The 26,354-nt window shown below is 34.9% G+C and overlaps 2 protein-coding genes and 1 pseudogene across 2 annotated transcripts in view; 1 reads left to right on the top strand and 2 right to left on the bottom strand.

Annotated features, from left to right (window-relative positions):
* Nucleotides 1-26,354, bottom strand: part of LOC127834890 (zinc finger protein 585A-like) — a 124,614-nt gene that overhangs the window by 43,014 nt on the left and 55,246 nt on the right. The gene's annotated exons all lie outside the window — the stretch shown is intronic.
* On the top strand, nucleotides 2,499-10,837 carry LOC127835475 (uncharacterized; annotated as a pseudogene).
* The window catches only part of LOC127834900 (uncharacterized), a 50,148-nt gene continuing 40,140 nt past the window's right edge, over nucleotides 16,347-26,354 (bottom strand). The window contains exon 2 of the transcript XR_008028273.1: nucleotides 16,347-16,897. The gene's annotated coding sequence lies outside the window, so the exon portion shown is untranslated. The remainder of the gene's footprint in view (nucleotides 16,898-26,354) is intronic.

Genomic DNA, 26,354 nt, shown 5'->3' with positions numbered 1-26,354 from the left:
ATTTTAAGTGTTAACATTATAATACTTAAGTGATGCGTTATTTTAAGCTAATGACAATGCAACCAATCTTGGTTAAATTTTATTTCCACATGCCATAATATATTGGCATGATTTAATAGTAACATGTATTTAATGGGTGGGTGGGGTAAGTTTACCCCTATAAATGCACTATTTACATGAGTAAATATGTTAAGAAACTTCATGATACACTTAGGAAATAGAAAAATAATACTGTTTTCATAACTGATGTATTACTGAATACTGTTTTTGTTGGCTGGTTTGCCCGAAATGTGTTGTTTTAATAGAAAATGGAAAATATACTTTATTTAAAAAAAACGTCCGCGAGGGGCATAAATAAAATGAAGTTTTAACAGGTTTGCCCTGGAAATATTTCGCTAGACTTTTTTCCTGTCATCTGTTATACGTCATAGATGATTTTGCACGTGAAACCGTTTCTGTTGCAATTAGTTGATGGTTAGGTGCTTTTTTTTCATAGGATGACTGGACTAATATTCACGCCTTACAGGTTCAATATGCCATCGGTATGATTGTTTCTTGGCATCGCATAACTGTTGATGTACAAATAATGACATTAATATTAATTTTTAAGCACTCTTGACACCATTCGCTGCCTCTTAGCGGGGATTTCGGTAATTCTACACCAGAGCATAGACGCGCGCCGGTACCGAAATCCTACTCCTATAAATATGAGGTCGATTTACATCTTTCGAAGAAGAAGAGGGGGTATATTGCTTTGCTCATGTCGGTCGGTCGGTCTGTCGGTCCGTCCCCCAGGTGGTTGTCAGACGATAACTCAAGAACGCTTGGGCCTAGGATCATGAAACTTCATAGGTACATTGATCATGACTCACAGATGACCCCTATTGATTTTGAGATCACTAGGTCAAAGGTCAAGGTCACGGTGACCCGAAATAGTAAAATGTTTTTTGAATGATAACTCAAGAACGCATACGCCTAGGATCATGAAACTTCATGGGTAAATTGATCATGACTCGCAGATGACCCCTATTGATTTTGAGGTCACTAGGTCAAAGGTCAAGGTCACGGTGACCCGAAATAGTAAAATAGTTTCCGGATGATAACTCAAGAATGCATACGCCTAGGATTATGAAACTTCATGGGTAGATTGATCATGACTCGCAGATGACCCCTATTGATTTTGAGGTCACTAGGTCAAAGGTCAAGGTCACGGTGACCCGAAATAGTAAAATGGTTTTCGGATGATAACTCAAGAACGCATATGCCTAGGATCATGAAACTTCACAGGTAGATTGATCATGACTCGCAGATAACCCCTATTGATTTTGAGGTCACAAGGTTAAAGGTCAAGGTCACGGTGACCCGAAATAGTAAAATGATTTTCGGATGATAACTCAAGAACGCTTTTGCCTAGGATCATGACACTTCATAGGTACATTGATCGTGACTCACAGATGACCCCTATTGATTTTCAGGTCACTAGGTCAAAGGTCAAGGTCACAGTGACAAAAAACGTATTCACACAATGGCTGCCACTACAACGGACAGCCCATATGGGGGGCATGCATGTTTTACAAACAGCCCTTGTTTTAAATTATTTCAAGAAACGATGTTTAGGATAGTAATCTGCTTTGATACAGTTCCTGTTCTTGCATTTTTTTGCTGTAAAGTAAGTTCATGTATGAAAGGGAACACTACTATCGAATATAATAGGCTTAAATATTATTATACAGGAAGATGAAACCAGTGATATAAACATTCCATTTACAAAAAATTCCCCCTTCTAAGGGCTGCGGACCCCTTCCCCCAAAGTAGTGTGAGGGCACTGCCATGTAAATTGTTTTAATCATATCTAATCAGCGATATTGAACATGGAACATAGATCTAAATAAAACATTAAGATTGAGATCATTTATTGAAAGAATCAACAAGATTTGCGTATATTTTTATTTTTAATATAATTTATTATTAATACGCATATTATCACGCTTGATCCGTTGTTGCCCTTATTCTTCATTTCATTTAAGGTGTTGCAAAATCTTAAACACGAATCAATTCTGAAATAGACTTTTGCAGGCAGAAAGACTATTAAATGGCCTTTAAATTAATGCATGAACTTCTTACTTTCCAACAGAGTTATAGCATGTGGCCGCAAATAATGTTCAACCTTGATTTGTAAACAAGACGGAAGTCAACAAAGTCGTATTTACATGTCAGCAAAACATACCGAAATGTTTGACAAAGAGTAGCTCCGATTACGACTCAATCAATGCGTTTTAAAGAACAGGCCTCGTAGATGTTGTGTGCAAAAAATGTCAACTATTTATCGCGATACGCAATCTTGAACATCAAAGTGATCCGCTATGGTTAATGATCTGGTAATGGTAACTTGACTGTACATCGTTTTGTTCTAATCATTCTCAGGGGCATAACAATGCGGTGTACTAATTACAGTATTAATGTATACATTTTTACGTAATGTGGCGAAATAAGGCGTAATGCTATATGAAGAATGGGGGAAGTTAGTGTAATGTATATATCTGTCAGTTACTGGCCGGGAGATGAAACTAAAGTGATTGCCAACAAATTAATACATGATAAACGCGTTCATTTCGGTCTCAGATTTTACAATTCATTCTAATGTTAAATAGCATAGACCTACTAGACCAGCGTAATGTACAAGAAAAAATAAAGGATGTCAATAATTAATTGTCTTAAGTTTCGGTTTTATTCTTCAAAATTTACGTAAGTCCAAAAAGATTCATACCTAAATGTTTGTCAATTCATTTTAATTTAGGTTTTTTCTTTCAAAATTAAAAGGTTGTGGAGGGGTGGAGCTGCTGCGCTCTATGAGCAATTGCCGTATGTTACAAGTAATTGATGGAAAATGGGATGTGGAGACATTAAAAAGCTCTGTAGGAATCCACTGTAACATTTACATAAGACCTATTCAGAAGAGTATAAGTGTAGAAACTGACACTGAAGAATAAAAAAATCAAATTCAAGAAATGTGTTACATTTGTTTGAAAAATATTCGTCTTGTTGACCTTAGACATCACATTGAAGAATGTGGTCTCATGAACCCTTTTCACTGCCTGGAGGAATGTCAAGACAACAGCACATGTGTAGCAGTCACAGAACCTGTTACAGTAACTGTATTGAACATGCATCATGAAAGTATAGACTATGTATCAAACATGGTTTATGACAGTGAAACCTTTTATCAAACAGATGAGAACATTATCCCTGCATTGGATCTGCAAAATGAAAATGTGGTAATTCAGTCAGATGACAACAACTCATCAGCATAAGATCTCCAGACAAGGAGTATAAATTCAATTGTTGCATTTGCTGTTGAAGAACTAGTCAGTAAGAAGATTGATAACCCAGTAGAAATGCTAAGGTTTCTTCAATCAGTAATTGTTACTGGTAGAAAACTTGATATTGATTCTCCAACTGACGGTATTGATGGTGAAACAAACTTCATCAACATAGACAGACAAAACATTCTGGAGACCGCTATGGATGAAATTAAAGCAATTGCCAATCCCAGACTTACATTGGAGGTACAGTTTTATGGGGAGGTAAGTTTGTACATTGAAGTTGTAAAGTATGAACAATCTTGGCTTATATTCACATAACTATTGTGTGTAGAATTTACCTGAAGTTCTAGGAAAAGCTAAAGTATTTTTAAAAATGTATCACTTTGTTTAAATTACATGCACACTGCTGTTGGTATGAACATGAAAACAACCATGCCTTTTGAAAAATATTCTTGCCTGTTAGTACATGCAGTGAAGTGTTAAATAAATCAGATTACAAGACTGAATCAAATAAAATTTGATGGACTGTTTATGGATTTTTAAAACAGTACCGGTAATTGCTGCAATGATCATCATATAATAAAGTTGTGTCACAATGTGGGGTTACTTACTTGTAGATGTTGATGTTACTTCAATTTATTACTGAAGGCATTCACATGTAAAACATAGCAGTTTGACGTAAAAATCAACATACAATAAATTTATTTATAAAGTATTTTAATTTTTAGCTCGGCTGTTTTCGGAGAAAACCCGAGGTATTGTCATAGCCAGCTCGTCGTCCGCCGTCCGCCATGCTAAAACTTTAACATTGGCTCTAAAATCAAAGTGCTTCCACCTACAACTCTGAACCTTCATATGTAGATGCACCTTGATGAGTTCTACACGCCACACCAATTTATGGGTCTCTAGGTCAAAGGTCAAGGTCACTGTGACCTCGAACAAAAAAAATCTGACAAGCTTTTATTTATTCAAAACTGCACCCGCAACCGAGTGTTGGCATCTGTTATGCCGTGCTCTTGTTCAAGTTTATTTCCATTCAATAGTCTTATGTTGATTTCACAAAATAAAGAACATAATTTTGCAATAAATTACCTGTTTGTATATTTACATTGCACTGATCAATATACTGTACAGATGGCTGTTGACTTCGGTGGTCCCAGAAAGGAGTTCTTCCAGTTTGTACTAGCGGCAATCAATGAAAAGTACTTTGATAATGGACTTCGTGAACACTTGAAAGAAGACTAACTTACAATAGGCAAGCTTTTGGGTAAGTGCTGTGTTGCAATGTTTAGAAAATATTGGTGCTATAGCTTAATAATGTCCTTTAACCTTTTACCACTTAGATACGTACTTCCACGCATTTGTAGTCCCTTAGAATGTTATATTTAATTTAAGATATCTTTACTAGATTCAAGATCTTAAGGCTTCATTTCCAAACCTTGGATACTGAAGGGCCCTCGTTTTACCGTTTTTGGGGCCTAAATTTGGCCCCATTCCCCCTGTAAAATAGTATACTTTTCCCCCCTTTTTCTGCTAAAAATCTCCCCCTCCAAATTTTGTTGTTGTTGTTTTTACTTTTATACCTATGTTGCCAGCTGGTATCGTGCTATTAACCTTTGATTAAATGTATATTAATGTAAATTACATATAAATATAGCAATTTTAAGTGTTGAATGGTTGGTGAAAAGATCTTCTTATGTTCCTCTTTTCGCCCAAAACGACGCGAAATTTTCCCCTCTAAGGGCCCCAGCCCCAAATCACCCAAAGTGTAGCAAGGTCCCAGTACTGATGAGCAGCAAACATCATAAAACCTGAACATACTGTGAGTTACTTGGAGGCTGTTCTGGTTTTATGCTGTTTGCACATAGCCATTTTCACTTTGCTTTTAAGTTGGAAAGGGTTAAACTTCAATCTCACATGAGAGATCGATAGGTATTCTTTGTTTCCTTCACAAAGATTGTTCAAATTCAGATTAAGCATCTTGCATTTAAATTGGTCCCCCCCCCGGTATTTCATCGGTATTAAGCAGCCACCCGTGAATTGTTAAATTACCTTTCTTGGATTCAATCATAAATATTGAACGTGGTAAGTATTTTACTTAGGTCATTAAGTCATTAATTATTAAACTTTTGTATATTCAGGTTTGAGCATTTTACAGAATGGAAAAATTCCTGTATTCATCAATGAGTTTGATGAGCACATTTTTTCCATGGCACAGCCATCTGATTGCATTAGAAATCTTCGGGCTGGTTTAGATTGGCTTGGAATATATACTGTGAGTACCATGTTACATCTGTTATGCTGTACCCCTGAATAGGGGTAATGGAGTAGCTTTGTGAATTGTATCTGTGTCTTTCAACTGTCATTACTGTCTGTGCTAATGAAAACTGTAAGAAACTTGTGTTGTGAAATTATTGAGTATTTTGAAAATACTTTGTAGATGTTATGCATTTAGGTAATGCAATAGAATGTTTTGTGATCCCCCGCAAAAGTTGTAGGGATATTGTTTTTGCTGCTATATTAAATTATGGGTATCTGCACTTTTAAAATGGGTTCTTTCTGGTACAGTTATCATGCATTTACAAATTTAACCAAATATCTTTGTCTGTGTCTGGGAAATAAACCTTAACAAAAAGGTTAACCTGCAATGAAATGTCGAAGATGAATTAGTGCCATAGCAATAACAAAATCAAATTTATGATTATCTTCCCTTATGAAATGTGTTCCTCTTGTGATAGTTAACATGAATACCGGTACCAAATGTGAACCAAATACCTTCAATGTTTTCCTAGTAATAGACCTTAACAAATATGTTAACAAAACCTAAAGCTAACGAGAAGAGGGTCATGACAATAGCTCCACTTTTTTGCTTCAAAAAGGGGAACAAAAAATGATTGTACAAAATATTGATGTACCGATAAATATACATATGAAATTTTGCAGGATCAACTTTGTAACTCTATAGTTATGGCCCCTTAATTGGAATTGTCAAATGTCATCCATCCAATGCTGTTCCCCCTTATTGATAGCCCTGTAAATTATTGCAACTTAATAATTATGCCCCCCCTTCGAAGAAGAGGGGGTATATTGTTTTGCTCATGTCCGTCGGTCTTTCCGTCTGTCTGTCCACCAGATGGTTTCCGGATGATAACTCAAGAACGCCTAGGCCTAGGATCATGAAACTTCATAGGTACATTGATCATGACTAACAGATGACCCCTAAATATTTTCAGGTCACTAGGTCAAAGGTCAAGTTCACAGTGACTCGAAATATTAAAATGGTTTCCGGAAGATATAACTCAAGAATCTTACGCCTAGGATCATGAAACATCAAAGGAACATTGATCATGACTAGCAGATGACCCCTAAATATTGTCAGGTCACTAGGTCAAAGGTCAAGGTCACAGTGACTCGAAATAGTAAAATGGTTTCCGGATGATATAACTCAATAATCTTACGCCTAGGGTCATGAAACTTCAAAGGAACATTGATCATGACTGGCAGATGACCCCTATTGATTTTCAGGTCACTAGATCAAAGGTCAAGGTCACATTGACAAAAAACATATTCACAAAATGGCTGCCACTACAACTGACAGCCCATATGCATGCATGCATGTTTTACAAACAGCCCTTGTTTTGTTTTCATTCGGGTTGGGCTGTTTTTGTTTTTGAATTATCTTGTTTTTTGTGTCCTGAAGTATAGGAATAAGCTGTTTGTTTAAAACCGTTCATAATGAGACAAACTTAATGGAGCTCATTGGGAGAGCTTCTCGTATAGTGTGTTGTCCATTGTCTGCCAATGCATGCGTGGGCGTCTGCGTTCGTCTATGCATGTGTCATTTATTATTTTTCATGAAAAATAAATGAATCTCAAACATTTTCAAGGACACTAATTTCATGAAAGAATGACAAGGTCAGTGTAAACAACCTGTAATACATTTACCATCAATTAAGGAAATAACAAGGTTTACTGACAAAAAGAAAGTCAAGTGTGTGCCGGCAACAAGCATTTCATCACACAGGAAGTTTATTTAAACGGGGAAACTTCCCTTTATCTTAAAAGGGGTAACTTCTCTAAAACACATACTACTCTTTACTCCTCCTGAATCCGACCCTGCTAAAACTTTGCATGAATGATCCTGGCATGAAGCCCTTTCAAATTTGTTCAATGAATTGCATTCCATGCATAACTCTGGTTGCCATTGCAACCAAAATGAAAAAAAAATCTTCTTGCCTAAACTGCAAAGCATAGCTTAGATATTTGGCATGTAACATTATCTGGTGGACTTCTACCAAGAATTTTCGATATAATGACCCTGGGGTCTAAATAAGCCCTACCCTTACGGCCAGTGTGTTTTCCATGTATGTATAAATTGTTAACTTTAAAATCTGCTTCTCTGAATTATCAAATATTGATATATCCCTTTTAGTTTAAGGTTCATGAGTATTATCTTATGTTACATTCATGTTTCAAACTGAAAATCTTAGGGCATTAAATAAAGTGCCTGTTCAAGTTCAACTTAAGATTGCATTGCATTGTATTCAGGTTAGCAACCCAGGACCCCTTGTAATGTAATTCTCACAATTCTCACATGAGCACTCTACTTTCAAGTTGATGTGAGTGGTATTCAGAAGGTCCACAAATACATACAATAATTTCTGTATTTTTATCTGAATGCCCACATTTTTAATTATTTTGCATTGATCAAAGTTGAATCCGTTTAAAAAAAAGTTACTTCCCCTAAGTATACAGTTGGATTTCTTTTTGAAAATAACTTTATTAAAAGGTTTATTATTGCTCTTTTCTAATTCAGGTTGGACGAAACCTACCAATTTTCAGACTGATTTTTCAAGGAAGGAGTGCTGATCTGACAGTGCGACAGCTAACGATGTTGCTTCAACCTCAGTTCTCAGAAGAAGGATCAAACAAAAGATCATTTGAAAACAAGGTGTATGGGGCCTTCACACGCTACTTAAGAGAAGTTGCAGGTAGGTGCAGAAATCATAGGGGTGACAATACAATGTTTATATTTAAACTTGTAATAAGCTTTGTATTGTCTTTAAGCTGCCCTTGCCCAGCAGATATAAACAATTTATATAAAGACAAATAAGCCTTTGTGATATAATTGAATTTTCAGCTCACCTGAGCACAACATGCTCTTTGTGAGCTTTTGGGATCGCCTTTTGTTCGTCGCCCGTCGTCAACATTTTGCCTTGTGAACACTCTAGAGGCCACATTTATTGTCCAATCTTCATGAAACTTGGTTAGAACATGCGCCCAATGATACCTCGACCGAGTTCGAAACTGGGTCATGCTGGGTCAAAAACTAGGTCACTAGGTAAAAAAAAGAAAAACCTTGAGAACACATTTGATGCCCAATCTTCATGTAACTTTGTCAAAATGTTTGTCTTAATGATATGTAGGTTGAGTTGAAAAATGGTTCCGGTCCGTTGAAAAATATGGCCACCAGGGGGCGGGGCATTATTCCTCATATGGCTATACAGAAACCTTGTGAACACTCTAGAAGTCACAATTTTAGCCCAATCATCATGAAACTTGGTGGAAACATTGGTTTCATTGATATCTCGGACGAGTTCGAAAATTGTCTAATGACATCTTGGGCTGCACAGAACAGGTCAGTTCCTTTGAATCTCAGGTGAGCGACTTTGGGCCTTTCAGGCCCTCTTGTTTAAAGATGATGCCATGCTTATTGGACATGTGGTATAAAAGAGGTATAAAGTAGTATATTTCAAAGTAAAATAGCGTGCTTATGTCTGCGAAAGGAGGCATAGTAATTTAACAGTCTGTCAATCTGTCGGTCTGTTAGTTTGTCTGTTGTATGTCTGCAATTGTGTGTCCGGTCAATATCTTCTTTATTAATTGATGGATTTTAAAATAACTTTGAACAAATGTTTAGTACAGTAAGAAGAAGTATCATGCATAAGACCCAGGTCCCTATCTCTAAGGTCAAGGTAACATTGAGCCTCTCAAGGTCATATATCAAAATTTTGCAATGAAAGTTGTGTCTGATCACATCTTTGACATAAATGGATGAAGTTTAAGCTAACTTGGCATGCATGTGTGACGCAGTAAGGGGAAGAGTCACTCCAAAAACCTAGGCCCATAACTCAAAGGTCAAGGTCTCATTTAGTCTTGCAAGGTCATATTTCAAGATTATGCATTGATAGGCATGTTCGGTTCATATCTTTGTCATTAAAAGATGGATTAAAGAAAATAAAGTGTAGCACAGTAAGACAAAGTGCCACGCACAAAACCCAGGTTCCTAGCTCAAATGTCAAAGTTACACATAAAGACTTGAAAGGATTGTTCACGAAAAGGTGTGTCCGGTCTGTATGTTTGTTATACATCAATGGAATTTGAAATAACTTCGAACAAATGTGAAGCACAGAAAGATAAAGGGTTGTGCTTATGACCAGGTCCCTATCTCAAATGTCATTAAACCATGTGCCATCCTCTGAAGACAATGTTTGTTTTAACTTTGAATTATTAAGACATGTATATACATATAGACAGAAAATGATTGAAGTCCTTATATTGATCTTATATGTGCAGGTGGTAGACGTGGGACAGTGTTCTTGGGAAAGGTCCTCAGGTTCGCTACTGGTTCTGAGGAAGAACCTATGCTGGGATTCGTCCTCCATCCATCCATAAAGTTCACAGTTGCTGGTAGCTTTGTTCCCACAGCCAACACATGTGCGAATACATTGAATTTACCAAGACCTTCGCCAGATACACCTTTGCCACCAGACCAGAAACTGTTTCACTTTTATGACTTGGCCTTCTCAAATACGTATTTTGGTTTAATTTAAGGCTTGTATTGTTATTAAAGAACTCATACATTAAATGTTCAACACTCCATTCTTTGTGTGAAAATACATGTATAGATAACTTATGTACATTTTTCATCCAAATGATATTGGCAAACTGGCATTTTATATTTACACTTTTTGTATACATGTTTGTGTACAAAGTGTACATGTATCAGATAATCTTTAGCCATTGTCAATTGTTGACAGATTTAGACACAATTTGACCAATATTTAACTCTGAAATCATAATCAGATGACAATAACTCAGTTTTTGATTCTTAAAGTGGTCACAATCGCAGGTCAAATCATGTCCTACAAGTAAGTTTTGTTTTGGAGTGAATATTAAAATTTTACAGCAGAAACGTTTAACAGGCATGACTCAGTATCCTTTTCATTTCCAGACTAAACATGAATTGCATGATAATTACTTGACACGTTTCATTACCATACACACCTTCTTCATTGATTGTTTCCAATCTGAACCGATAAGGGGTTTATTAGTTATTGTATTATTTCCACTGAAAGAAGCATCGTGTTATCCTTTCACTTTCGGTTAAAATGCTTGTGTCTTGTTTTATATAGGTTTATTTTATTGTTTCATGGCAAAGAATGGCCATCTTAAATGTTTAGACGTTGTTGTTTTAATGAAAACATTACTGGTCATTGTATTGACAAAGCCTTGGTGGGAAGGCGTCAGCTTTCAGTGGCTGATTAATAACTTAAATATTCAAAAACCAACCGGTATTAATACTAATACTTGGAATTTTGAGAGTTAGGTATAACAAATACTAATAATTTGAAATTGATACCCAGCTCTTCAGATACTAAAATTCTATGTTATTTTGACTTTTGTAGTACTAGTATTTATCAATGTGCAGGTAGTGTTTTCTATATTAAAATAAGAAAATTCATTCACAAACTTGTGATGAACAAAAATGTTTATCTAAACTCTCAGTTTGTTGATGCTGACATAAGTTTAATAGGTCAGTGCCACTGACATATATTGGTTAAAGGGTTGGTTATCAGACCTGTTTATTTTTAGCTCGACTTAGCACATTGTGTTAATGATGTGATCTCCTTTTGTCCGCCATGCATGGTGCGTTGTGCAGCGTCAACATTTGCCTTGTTAACACTCTAGAAGCTGCATTAATTGTCTGATCTTCATGAAATTTGTTCAGAAGATTTGTGCCAATTATATCTTGGACGAGTTGGAAAATGGTTCCCGATGGTTGAAAAACATGGCCACCAGGGGCGGTGCATTTTTGCGTATATGGCTACAGTAAAACCTTGTTAATACTCTAGCGGCAATATTTATTGTCTGATCATCATAAAACGTGGTCAAAAGATTTGTCCCAATCATACCTTGGACGAGTTTGAAATGGTTCCAGTTGCTTGAAAAACATTTCCTCCGAGGTGTGTGGCAGTTTTCCTTATATGGCTATACTGAAACCTTGTTTATGCTCTGTTGGCCACATTTATTGGCCAATTTTCGTGAAACGTGGTCAGAACATTTGTCCCAATAAAATCGAAGCCGAGTTTGAAACTGGGTCATGTGAGCTTTAATTGAGGTCACTAGATCAAATAAAAAAAAGCATTTTAACACTAGAAGTCACTTTTTTGTCCAATCGAATGATTTCTCAGCAGAGTTCAAAACTAAAAAGGTGCCTAGAAATTAAATATTTATGTTTCATAAAATACTTTCATTAATTTGAACTCAACCTCCTCAAAATAGTTTAGTTCCTTTGGGTTTCAGGTGAGCGCCTTAGGACCCATGGCCGACTTGTTTGACAATTGGACCAGGCATTAGTTTAGTGTCTTTAACCCTTTTAAATGTATATACTGAATGTTCTAGTCGTCATTTGTTCTTACAGCTAAGGAAGCTGGTCTGTTACATAGTTGGTATTTGTGTTTTATTGTTTTAACAATCGGTTATTAGATTGGGGTATGTCGTTATGTGGCAGTCACCTTTGGTTTCAACACTTAAGAATGGATTGAGATATTGTAATGCAAATATAGATACCGTATATGGAGACCTCGCTTTGGGATCACATGTAGAGTGGTGGGGTCAAGGTCACCGTTTCTAAAAATAACTTGAGAAAGCATCAAGATATTTTAATAAAACTTTATACATAGATACTTTTTATCGAGACCTTGCTTGTGATTGCATTAAGGGTGGTTGGGGGTCAAGGTCACTTTTTCAAAAAACGAAAATCGGTTTGGGAAAAAATATGGAAAAAATATTTTAATGAAACTTACTATCTAGTACCTTATCAAGACCTTTCTATGGACTGGATATGGGTTAGGTGGGGTCAAGGTTACTGTTACCAAAATAGAAAAAAAGTTTCTGCTCAATAACATGAGAATGTATTGAGATATTTTAATCAAACTTCATTCATAGATACCTTATATCGAGCCTTGCTTGGGATTCATATAGGTTGGTTGAGGTCAAGGTCACCATTATTAAAAGGAGAAGAACGTTTTCCCTCAACTTGAAAACGCATTGAAATATTTGAACGAAACGTCATACATAGATACCATATATCGAGGCCTTGTTTGAGATTACATATTGGGTATGTGGTGGTAAAGGTGACCGTTATTAAAAATATGAAAAAAAGAGTTTCTGCTCAATTATTAGCATGGCTTGACATATTCCAATAATTCTTGGTATACATGTGTAGTGTCGTAAAATACAAGTCAAGTTCAACTATGGTTACAAACCACTAAATTTTGACAAGAATTTTGGCCCTTTTATTTACTGAAATTCCCTAAAAACATGGATTTCTTATGATAACTCAACCATGGCTTGATATATTTAAATAATTATTGGTACAAATGTGGAGCATCATAAAATACTGGTCAAGATCGAATTGGGTTACAAACCACTAATTTGTACACGGTTATGGCCCTTTCCCCCCCCCCCCCTCCAAAAAAAACAACATTGTTTTTTGCTTAATTACTCATGAAAGGCTTCACATATTTAAATTATTATAGATACATAGGTGTAACATTATATAATACAGATCGAGTTCCTCTTTGGATACAAACCACTTAATGTTGACAGAGTAATGGCTTCTAATGAAAATAAATCATTAAATAAATTTAAAAAAAAGAACTAGACACAAATCTGCTATTTGGTGCTTGATCTTTTCCTCAATATGCTCTTTTTCATATGGATTTTCGCAGTGTTTATTTTGTTGTTTCTATTTTTCATTTACAGTTGAAGGACGTTTAATTCATAGGAATTCAAAATTGAAAGATCATAAACAGACAATTAAAAAAAGTAGATTCATCAGTAATTCATGTTGAATTTATGGTTATTTCCTCAAATGGATGTTTCGTTAAATGTCCATCAAATTGGAATGTCAAAAGTAGCCTCATATTAACTTTTTCATGTATCTGAAATCCCTGTAAAAAGCCTTATTTTTGCAAAAATTGAAACCTTTATAAAAGCATTTATTTTCATTGTTATCTGATAGTAGGCCTGACTTCATGAAACAAATATGTGAGCTTTAGGGCTTTGTGATTGGCTTTATTTTGTATTGATGTCAATTCGACAAACTTGCATGTTAAACCTGTTGGAATACATTGTTATAATGATTATTGTTTGATCTCCAGTTTATTGTTATGAACACATTTATTATTAAAGGGTTGTTGTATTAAAATTTTAATGTTTCAGTTTTATAAATTACATAACTGAATAAAAGTATTGTTATGTCTTTATTCAATTCTTAAACAAGAACTGCTGAGCATACACCACGACTGTAGACACTTCCACAAATGTTAATGATGCTCAAATTGATCTGCAATATTTCACAATTATCGCACTTGATATTGGATATCAAGTGTTCTTTCTAAAGAGCACGTGGATAATATTTGTGGTACTCGCCAGCGCATGTGGTAATGTTTGTGATTTTCGATGATGGAAATGTATTTTTAACAATAGCTCCGGAGGAGTTTAATCTATCCGTGGCAAAGCCTGCATCAGCCTCTTTGAATAATTGCCTAAAATTAAATAATGCATGAAAAAAACAATAGATATTAATGTTAAATATGGGTCACGTTGGGGAAAATTAGGTCACAAGTCCTAATCGATTTAGAAAGGATCTTTATGAAACTTTTTCAGAATCTTTGCCTGATAATATCTAGGCCTGGTCTGAACATGGGTCAGGTCAGTTAAAAAACTAGATCAAACTTGTAAAAATTGTGTATATTGTGGCTTAATTTTTAAATGGATCCGTATGATCTATATAAAGTTCAAATATGGGTCACTTGGGGAAAAAAAGGCAATAGGTAAATTCTTGACACAAATGAAGGTTCATGATACTAAGAGATTGTTTGTTTCGGCCACATCTAGTTACACATCTTGGAATCTGTTTTAAAGACCTGCTTCAAGGCCCTTTTGTTCATGGTTATTCTGTTGGGTAAATACCAAAGAACTTATTTGCTGTTTCAATGCAATGTAGTTAATGCGAGTCGATATATTTCATTGAACAAAAAAGCCTTAAAAGCGTATTATTAGATCTTCAGCATTCGTACAACACGCCAAATACAGTGCATTAAGTTTTGTGCAATTTTTCTATGAACAACCCAACAAATATAATCCTAATTAATGTATATACATATAGGTTAAAGTAAAACTGGAACTATGTGGATGGTTCTGGAACTTAATAGAGATGTTTTCCCACTAACACCGTTACATGTATCTAGTTTGATCTTTGGTTAAGTGTTTGACTTATAGCGCAAACCCGATAAATGGAAGAAAACCACCCGCTGCATATGATCCCATATATGTCACGTAAATAGAAAGACTTACGTAAAGTACTATTGCATTATAAGACTATCATCCATGGCGGTTTTTCATTTATGAAGAGCGGCCAAGTCTATTATCATACTTGGTACAGTCACGAACAATTTGTGAACAACTTAACATTCTGTCCAATATAAAAGCCAGAAGTGGTTCTGAAGCGGCATCTGCTTACTAGCTGAGAATGCGTTAAAAACAAACAAGGTTAATTTCACCATCCTGATACATGTATTTTCTTAAAATTATTTATAGCATTTGTCTCCCAATAATTTCTACTGCTTTTATGTAAATATCTATACCATAATTATTCGAGTTCCAGTTTGGTGAACAATATCTGTCTAATTCTTGCCGACAATCATCGGTTATTTGAAGGTCAAGTGCACCCAGTGCCGGTCTGGTATCATTCATTTCAGCTGAATTTAACTCAATATTTCCTTCCACGCCATACATATCTAGATCTGCATCTGGCATGTCAACTGGGCAGTTTAAGGATCCCGCAGTGAAGAGCCGCAGAGGCGACGAACGTGCTGTTCGCAACCGATGTCTTGCCCATGCCATCTTCCAAAGCTGAAGCTTTTCATTAATTCGGTCTTTGAAGACAAATTGAAGTGCATAAATGTGAGTCTCATCCAAAGGATCAAGAATTTCATTTTATTCCATGAAGTGGAACAGGTCGTAATAGAAACAAAGCACCCCTTCAAACACATCCCTCCAAAGTCTTTCTATTCTTTGGTTGTGTGTACTCTTGCCTGCAATTACACTCCGCCTATTCAATCCACATGCACGAATCATAAATTCTGCAATTTTTATGTTTTCCATTTCTTGGTCTGTGCGTACCCTCAATGGTGTTCCATAAGAGGCAACAGCGTCCGAGAAACACCGCAGAATGGTTCGGCTTTATTGTAATTTTCACATTTCAAATACACGATAAACCTACTAAATCCATCAATACCACCACAAATGATAAAATGCCACCTGATAAGTTTATGGTTGGTATCCAAATGCCATAAATGGTTTGGGGCTGACACGTTGTATACTCTGCGATGCAGCCTACGACGAAGCCTTTCTGTTATACCAACCTGGTCTATATTGTGCAAAACATTTCGCAAACGTGATCTGGTAACATGCAGTTAAAATAAAATTTATGATTTATATTAGTTATTACTAGATGGTAGATTCCTGTTGCAGACAAAACCAGAACTGCCTTAAATCTGTCTGCCTGTGTGTGTCTGTCTGTCTGCGTGTGTGTGTGTGTCTGTCTGTCTCTAAATCTGCCTGCCGGCCTGTCTACAATAGCTACGTGCATGTATCACCAACTTGTATTATTTTAATTTTATTATTATATCATACTATGGAAAAATAATACTTATATACCTTTATTGCCTTTTCATGAAGAATCTGTCGAATCATTGTTTCGCCTACTCTTGGGAACTCTGCTATCACATGCCTGACTTCTGTCTCAAGGTTTAAATCATCTATGTCAGTGAAATCATAACATGTGATGTTGAATTTGTTCATCTGCCTGTAAATTGTCCTCTCAGATACAGACAACAGTTTCGAAATTTCTGTAATTTTAAATCCTGATTCTATTAAGGTAACGAGTATCTCTTTAGGAATATCGTATTTTGGCTCATCCAAAGCCCTAGAAATATTACTATACCCTTGACCATATTTCATGCTCTCAATTCGAAGTCGCATCATATCGCTGCTATAGTTAATCCCCAAATATTTAAATTCATGCACTGATAATTAGCACACAATATCTGGATTTATCTTCTCTTGTTCAAATGATGACATATTTGAGCCAAGACCCAATCTATTAAGAATGTTTTCCATTTATGTAGCCATTTCAGATTTGAGAGTTACACCACTTTAAGACGACAGCTGCTTGTGAATGTATTTATGTTGCAATCAGTTTCTTGCATTCAAATCAGATGCTGAAACAACAAGAAACATATTTTAAAAAGATATTCGGCGTATATGGGAAGTTTGAAAATAATTAGTGTCAATTGGCTTTGCTACATAAATATTCAAAACTGATATTCATGTGAACATCGTTATTTGGAACTCAGTTCATTCGAAGCGTTATTTCGAATTATATTCAAGTTTTCTCGCCGGTACCGACGACTTCGAAACAACGGTGTTCGAATGTATGTGTATTTTGTCATTGAGGATATTCACTTATAATGTACTCATTTATCACACGTAAGACTAGATCAGTAAAGCACATACTACACACATACTAAATAAGACTAAACCCTTTATTATCGTTATATTATTTTATGTTACTTTTGTGTGTGCTTCAGATTCTTAATGATTCTTAAATCAGGACTTTCTAAGATTGGTTGCCATTAAAACAGTGTAGTGAGTTTTAATTTGATAAAATCCTGCCGCGCAAAAAAAATAATAATGGTATTTTACTGAACCGCTGCATAATTAACTATTCGCGCCATTTCATAGGTCCACATTTGCAAGAAATCTAGGTCAAAAGTGTCTAGCTTGGACAATTATACTCCGAATGAAAAAGCTTCACTTTAAACATTGACACTATTTCGAATCGCTGGGCGGGGTAGTACACGTCTGAAAGCTAGTTTAGGTCAGAGTTGTTTGATTTTAGTATTTTTGACGTTCCTACCCTAAATTGTGCCATTTTTTTATATTTGCTTCTTTAAATATTAAATTGGATTATATATATATACTTGATCAGATATATATATTTCACTCCTCCTACACTCAGCTACAGACACAATTTTGGAGAAAAACTGAAGGAAAAAAATCATCCGACATTCATCTAGAAGTCACGGCATTATTTCTTGAATATAGCACAAAGGAACTGATATGCAAACAATTCGGCCGTTTACAGATGTTAAACTATATTTACCCCTTCCACTTCGTTTCTTCATGGAGAACCATAATCCTTCGTTATATTTCGGAACTTTTAACATAAAAATAAAAGAAGCAAAGCTTCTTATTATACTTTGCAAGAAAACAAAACAAATAAAAAGAATTTAATCATTTAAAGTACGTGTTTATTATGGAATACCTCTACTTGAAAAAAAACTCCTTTGTCCGTCATGTTAGGTGTCAACTCCGATAACAGAACGGCATGGCAAATGCACAGAACATATTGGCATATTCACTTTACGCAATGGTATATACATAATGACAAATGCACACAACATAATGACAAATGCACACAACATATTGACAAATGCACACAACATAATGACAAATGCACACAACATAACGACAAATGCACACAACATAACGACAAATGCACACAACATAATGACAAATGCACACAACATAATGACAAATGCACACAACATAATGATAAATGCACACAACATTATGACAAATGCACACAGCATAATGACAAATGCACACAACATAATGACACATGCACACAACATAATGACACATGCACACAACATAATGACAAATGCACACAACATAACGACAAATGTACACAACATAACGACAAATGCACACAACATAATGACAAATGCACACAACATAATTACAAATGCACACAATATAATGACAAATGCACAAAATATAATGACAAATGCACACAACAAAATGACAAATGCACACAACATAATGACAAATGCACACAACATAATGACAAATGCACACAACATAATGACACATGCACACAACATAATGACAAATGCACACAACATAACGACATATGTACACAACATAACGACATATGCACACAACATAATCACAAATGCACACAACATAATGACAAATTCACACAACATAACGACAAATGCACGCAACATAATAACAAATGCACACAACATAATGACAAATTCACACAACATAATGACAATTGCACACAACATAATGACAATTGCACACAACATAATGACAAATGCACACAACATAATGACAAATGCACACAACATAATGACAAATGCATACAATATAATGACAAATGCACACAATATAATGACCAATGCACACAACATAATGACAAATGCACAGAACGAAATGATGTTTCTACAGGACAAAATGTAGTTTACACAAAACAACTAAGTACATGAACAGAACATAAAGACCAGTGCCATCAGAAGGCAGCATTGGCGTTCCATAATGCGCTCCGTTTTCCATGTGGATTGGTGTATAGTGATCAGGCATGACAGGAAACATCAAAGAATCACATTGAGCAAATGAATTAAATCTAAAAATAATCATCTAACATTTCACCGTCGCGATATTCTTAAAGCGCCGTTGTTTTTCTGATTTTCAAACTCAAAGTTGAACGTAATCACATTATTATTAAGATAATTAAAATATACAGTATTTATTAATATTGCTTTCAGAAGCTTGGATTTTATGATCAGTGGTCCGCGTTTTATGAAATATGTCTATCAAAGCGACGGCTTGAATTGAACAGATGTTATCAAGTTAAGTGTAGACTGGACAACACACCCTCCTGACCACATAGCAGACATTCAGTTTTGTGTGTGGGGCGTTGATAATATGCGGTGATTGTTTATGATGTCAGTTTATTTATTTTTAAAATGTTGTTGCATATTTGTCCCTTTAAAGCAGTTTGTTTATATATTATGTTACATTCTAACACGGCACGCGACTTTTTTTCTATACACAAAGAAGGAAATCAAGTGTGGGTTATTCTGCAATAACTTATGGGCGGAGCTTAATGTTTCGAAAATAGTTCCGAATAAATAAAGAAAATATTGCAGTAAAATGCACGTGCTAAAACCCGCTCTAAAAGAAATGTAATAAATGTAGCATGTATATAAATGTAATGAAACAATAAATTGTATATTTGGTGATAAGTGGCATAACCACGTCTACAAAGAATGTTATTTGTTAGGAAACGTAATTCAGAAAACATTTATAGCATGTCAGATTTTCAGTAGCATCAATAAACGTGACGTCATTAAGTTTCTACGAATGTTGTTTTCAATGAAAGTGACGTCATTTGCAAAATATTTATGAATGAAAATGACGTCATATGTTTGTACAATTCAATGACGTCACTAAATAGTGAACTTAGTACTTAGAAGGGCGGAGTATTGAAAAATATAGTTCACGTCCTTAAGCTTGAACCAAATCAATCAGAATCGTGTTAGAATCGAAATAATATTTTTCTATGATGGTTTGTTGTCGAATAACCCACAGTAAGTTATATAGATGCGTGCTATCAAATCACTCGTGCTTCGCACTCGTGATTTAATTCCTACGCATCTATACTCCTTACTGTGGGTTATTCGACAACAAACCATGATAGAAAAATATTATTTCTTAATTACCGTTAACTGTTATTTAAATAATTTCATTGCCTATTTGAATTCATTCAGAATAACGTCGAAACCAAAGCGTGTCCTTGACATAATATTTGGTAAGTGCAAAGACAACACCACTTTTCGTTGTGCTAGCCATGAAGACAGTTTGAATATCGGCAGTTATAAAATCAAAAACACACATAAATTTGCTTATTTATTATGACCCGTGAATATTAATCTTTATTAGAAATGTTTTTTTTAGATAATGATAATTGCAAACAAGTTCAATGTGAAAATAAAGGAACCTGTCGGAATATATTTGACATTCCACTAGAAATGTGTGTGTGTGACGCCGAATATGTAGGCAAAAGCTGCTCTCAAGGTTTTAAATGATTGATCATGTTTGAGAATGAACATAATGTTTACTTTGACATTGTGTTCTTAAAAACAAACACGTTATTGTCAAACATATGAGCATGTCCGAAACACATAAACTGTTGTCATTATGAGTATTTTAACTTTAATCGTAAACAGTGATAACGAGAAATCACGTCTATCATAATTGGTGTCGTGTGATAATTGGACATATTATACAATGTCCTTTGCCAAAACATGAGCAAATTTCCAACATGAGGTAATTTCAAATTATCAAAATAATAAATATTGAACCAAATAATTCCAATAATACAGTGCCAAGATGCTACGTGTTTAAACAATGGAACTTGCGTTCCGTCGAATGGATCCTCCATTTGCACATGTTACAGGTAAAGTCATCTGGGTGATAAAAGAGCACTATTATTTCAAACTTTGTGTAATACAAAGTGAGAATGCTTTGCCACTTCTATTTTTCCAACCTACATATAAATATATTTCTTTTCTGTTGGTGTGATATGGTGTTCTGTAATTGATGTGAAACTGTTGGCCATTAACAGTAAAACCGGAAATTTCATAAATGAGTTTTATCAATATTGCAAGATTGAATGCCAATAATAAAAAATACGTTTTGGAGTTATACATTTATAATTTATGTACACACGTTGGTTGTAATGTTATTATATTATTTTCTCAAACACGAAATTTATGCTTTTATTATGAAACACTGACAGGATTTTTAATACTCTTTAACGAGATATAAAATCATCAAATATAAAATATAGAATATCCCATAAAAACTACGTCGCTATTTTACTCTCAGCTCGTTCATGTAAGAAATCAAACAGTATGAATTATTCAAGATATCGGCTTAAGAAACAATTAATAACACTTAACTGAGTTCAGTAATTTAAGTTAATAAAGTTTTTAATGACTGTTCATAGATGGAATCATTTTAAGCGAAACGTGTTTTTGTTATTAAAAACAGTTTTACATGATTGTGTTTTGAATTTTTTTCTAAAACTGACTTTTCGGTTGTATTATTATAATTCCCGTTGGTATAACATGCCTTGGAGATCAAATGTCTGTATGAATTTCAATTTATGACTGATTTTCTTCCGAGATCGAACGATAAGACAAACCTTACTCATTTTGACATAATAAATATTTAAGTAATTATATTTGGCAACCAAAGCCGCATGCGAGCAATTATTGCAATTTGCTAAATAAAGTGTTAAACCTTTAAATATTGAACGTTGTTGTTTATTTTAAAAATTGAAATAGTATTTCGAGAATAACTTTCCCAATCGACCATTGTCACGAACATTTTCATGCAGATTCTTTGGTCAATATAAAGTACATACATATAAGCGAATCGTATAAAGAACAAGAGGGCCATAATGGCCATAACCAGTGCTCACCTGAGTCCACAGACACCAATTGTATAAGGCTTGACCTGTTGATCTAGTTTTATAAACCTCTTGACCCTGATTCTTAAAAGTATATTTGAATTTTTAAGATACTGGTTTTGAGCTTAATTTTATTCAAAGACACACAAATAACTTAACATATTACCTGTAGTATATTGATTCGATTAAACTAGAGTGTTCACATGCTTATTTTACTATATAAACATAAAGAAAATGCGCCCAACCCCTGGCAGCCATGTTTTTCAACGGGCCGGAACCATTTTCGAACTCAACGCTCGTATCTAGAAAATAAATGTTCTGACCAAATTTCATGAAAATTGGGCCAAAATGTGACTTCAAGACTGTTCACATGTTTTTACTATATGCATATAGAGAAAAATACCCCGCTCCCTGGTGGCCATTTTTTTTCACCGATCTGGACCATTTTCGAACTCGTCCGAGATATCAATAAAACCACGTTTTAACCACGTTTCATGATGATTGGGCAAACATTGTGACTTCTATTGTGTTAACAAGGTTTCTCTATAGCCAAATCAGGAAAACTGCCCCGCCCACTGGCTGCCATGTTCTTCAACCGACCGGAAACACTTTTGAACTCCACCAACATATCATTAAGACAAACATTTTGACAAAGTTATATAAAGATTGGGCATGAAAAGTCTTCTACAGTGTTTAAAAGGTTTATCTTTTTTTTTGACCTAGTGAACTAGTTTTTGACCCAGCATGACCAAGTTTCGAACTCGATCGAGGTATCATTGCGACAAATCTTCTGACCAAGTTTCATGAAGATCAGACAAGAAATGTGGCCTCTAGAGTGTTTACAAACCAAATGTGGTCGGGCGGACGGACGGACGACGGACAAAGACCGATCGCAAACGCCAAAACAAATCGAGCACTAAAGCATTTACTTTTGAAATAATAAAATAAAATAAATGACATTCCAGTGATTGTAACTAGAATTATAATCCGAACCACCACTGAGTTTCAACGATTCTAATCATATCTCCATTTCGTTATATTTCTACTTTTCATTCAATTTCGATTAATGTTTTTGTATCCTGTGGCTGTGCGTATAAAAAGGTTAATATATGCAAAACAAATCTGTTTCAGATGTATCATTTTTGCATTGCTTTTTGTGTAATGTATTAACAAAATGTTTATTCCAAACAATCAATTCAAATATTCGAAATGATTGAAGAACCATTTACAATGTATGCACATTTTATTCCTTATATTATTTAATATCAATACCTGTTGTTTTTATTTTTAGAGTGGTTTGGAAATGTATCAAAGTGATTCGCGTCTGCAGTTTTGTCGTGTTTTTAAACAAAAGCAGTACAGAGCAAACATGCAAAACATGTCTTCGTTTTCATTGCAATCAAGCAACAAAACAACGCCACTGGTCTCACTTCTACATGAACATCAAATTAGGCTTATGAATGCATACAATACATGCATTTTATTACACATGTCCTTAATATTTCCTCAAAATGAAAATAATGCCCCAACTAATTTAGCATTGAACTCGGTCAGTAATACAGAAAGCGTTGATGAAATAAAAAGAAAATATGTTTTCTGTATATGCTGTGCTTAAGCAATATATATGTGATAAAAAAGTGCACTTCAAATGCCCTTACAATAAATGTTTTTGCACTACTTCTATTTGTAAAGTGAACATCAAATACTTGAAAATACCTAAATTGCCTTAACAAACTGCACTAGTATGACACGTTTATTTCATTAAATGCATAAATTCTTTAAGATAACAAGCATTTTAAACATCACTTACCGTGTGTTTTTTATATTACTAGTGTCTTATCGTGAGAGATATAAGCTGTGTAACGGAATATCTTAATATTTTTAATTATATCACTATGTCAATATTTTGTCAATTTCACCACAATAAACGGAAGCGGAATTGTTAAAAACAGCAAAGCTATTATGCAAATACAAGAGAAATACATTACACATTTAACCTCTTTTAACCATATGAATTGTAACGAACGTTTACTTTGAATTTCTGGAACTTAGTTCAGAACATCACCACATGGTTACAAAGTAAACCACACTTATTTTCCATTTTTGACGATGCTGCTTCAGCATCGTCTAAGTTATGATACCATGACAAAAATCTTCACAATGGCGACCTATGTAAAAGACCGAGCCAGTCCGATTGTGATAACTCGGTTTTTCAAATCGGCATACCTCGCTGATTTTAATTTATAACATTCTCTGACAGCAGAGTTGTCGTTCGTGCCTCAACATACAACAATGGCCGCGCCCATGAGAAAAAGTTGCACTCGTGTCAAAACTTTCTTACAGCATAAATCGGCTTGTTTGGCTATTTAGAAACTGTCATTTAGGATATATGAGTTATTTATTCACTAAATCTCCGCTAATGACAACAATGGATGGAATTCGAAGGATACATTCGATATGAATGAATGACTTTCTTGATCTTGACACGGCAAAACTGGCATACTGGTATTTTTAGTATCAATTTAAGTCACATTTTGCTTTATAAATTCTATTTGAGCATTTTGCGACTTATTGCTTGACTATGATACCCGATATCAACATATCATATGGGATTTGCAGATCACCAAGCTGTCCTGAAATACAACATTGATAACAAACTCTTTACTCAAATTACTGGTTTGTATTCTTCTTTCTATTTTAGTACTTGATATCATTTTAAAGTTAAATGAACTGTGTCACAGTAAAAGAGACATTAAAGCGATTGAGGCCAGTTTGGATCCAGATCAGCCTGCAGTCGCTTGAAAGCTGTTTGCTTAGAAGCGGTTTTCTGACAATAACAAATAGTTTAATTGAATACTGATTAGACTGCCCTTTTCCTGTGACCTGGCTCAAATATAAGAATTGTCAATAATCAATTGATTTTATTTCAAACATTAATCCAGTGCTTTTTTTCTGGTCCCTCGGCATGCTCGATATCAATTACTCCAGCACTTTCGTGTTGAGAATTGAATACTGCTTAAAGAGATATTATGGGCATTTTTCACTGTTGAATTGAGCTGAAAAGAATTAACAGGTCAAACTAGTAAGTTAAAATGTGGTTACTGACCAATTATCTGCAACTCATCTTGCTACCAGTTGTTTATAAAAATATATTTTATATTCAATATTTCACGTGACCCTCCCAGTCCTGTAAGCCGAAATGAACCGTAAAACAAAATTGTGCATTTGTGTCGTATAAACGAATCTGCACTAAAACTAAATTTAGGTTCACATTGTACATGCGTGATCAGTTGTCAAACGAAAGTACGGTTGATATTGATTGATAAATGCATTGTTTTATCTCTTTCCGGGATATTGTTTTAGTATGTTGATGCTGCATTAACAAATATAAATGTATATGAAGTGAAAAAATAGAAAACAAGATGTGTTTGTGAAACACAATGTTCCCCATATATGATGTTTGACATTGTAGGATGACCTTGACCTTGTGAAGGATGACCTTGACCTTGACCTTTCACCACTCAAAATGTGCAGCTCCATGAGATAAACATGCATGCCAAATATCAAGTTGCTATCTTCAATATTGCAAAAGTATTCATAAAATAAGCGATTTGGGCCACATATATTTGACCTCTGACCTTGAAGGATGACCTTGACCTTGACCTTTCACCACTCAAAATAAGCAGCTCCATGAGATGCACATGCATGCCAAATATCAAGTTGCTATCTTCAATATTGCAAAAGTATTCATAAAATGAGCGATTTTGGCCACATATAATTGACCTCTGACCTTAAAGGATGACCTTGACCTTGACCTTTCACCACTCAAAATGTGCAGCTCCATGAGATACACATGCATGCCAAATATCAAGTTGCTATCTTCAATATTGCAAAAGTATTCATAAAATTAGCGATTTTGGCCACATATATTTGACCTCTGACCTTGAAAGATGACCTTGACATTGACCTTTCACCACTCAAAATGTGCAGCTTCATGAGATACACATGCATGCCAAATATGAAGTTGCTATCTTCAATATAGCAAAAGTTATTGCAAAATGTTAAAGTTGGCGCAAACAGACAGACCAACAGACCAACAGACAGACCAACAGACAGGGCAAAAACAATATGTCCCCCACTACTATAGTGGGGGACATAAAAACAACGGTTGCGATAGACACATATAAACTGCTAGATGCCCATATTATCACTATAAGGCGGTGCTAGGGGGCGTAAGAGATTTTGCACCTTCCATTATCTCTCATGAACAGACTCGATAAAACTGAGTCGGCAATATTTGACTTAATTTTTGGTTTGGTTGCTCTCGAGGGATCGAACAATTTCAGAAT

The sequence above is a fragment of the Dreissena polymorpha genome, chromosome 6 (genome assembly GCF_020536995.1).
Source record: "Dreissena polymorpha isolate Duluth1 chromosome 6, UMN_Dpol_1.0, whole genome shotgun sequence".
Lineage (NCBI taxonomy): Eukaryota > Metazoa > Mollusca > Bivalvia > Myida > Dreissenidae > Dreissena > Dreissena polymorpha.
Note: the sequence above shows the minus strand (reverse complement) of the source record. Positions and strands in the feature narration are given on the sequence as shown.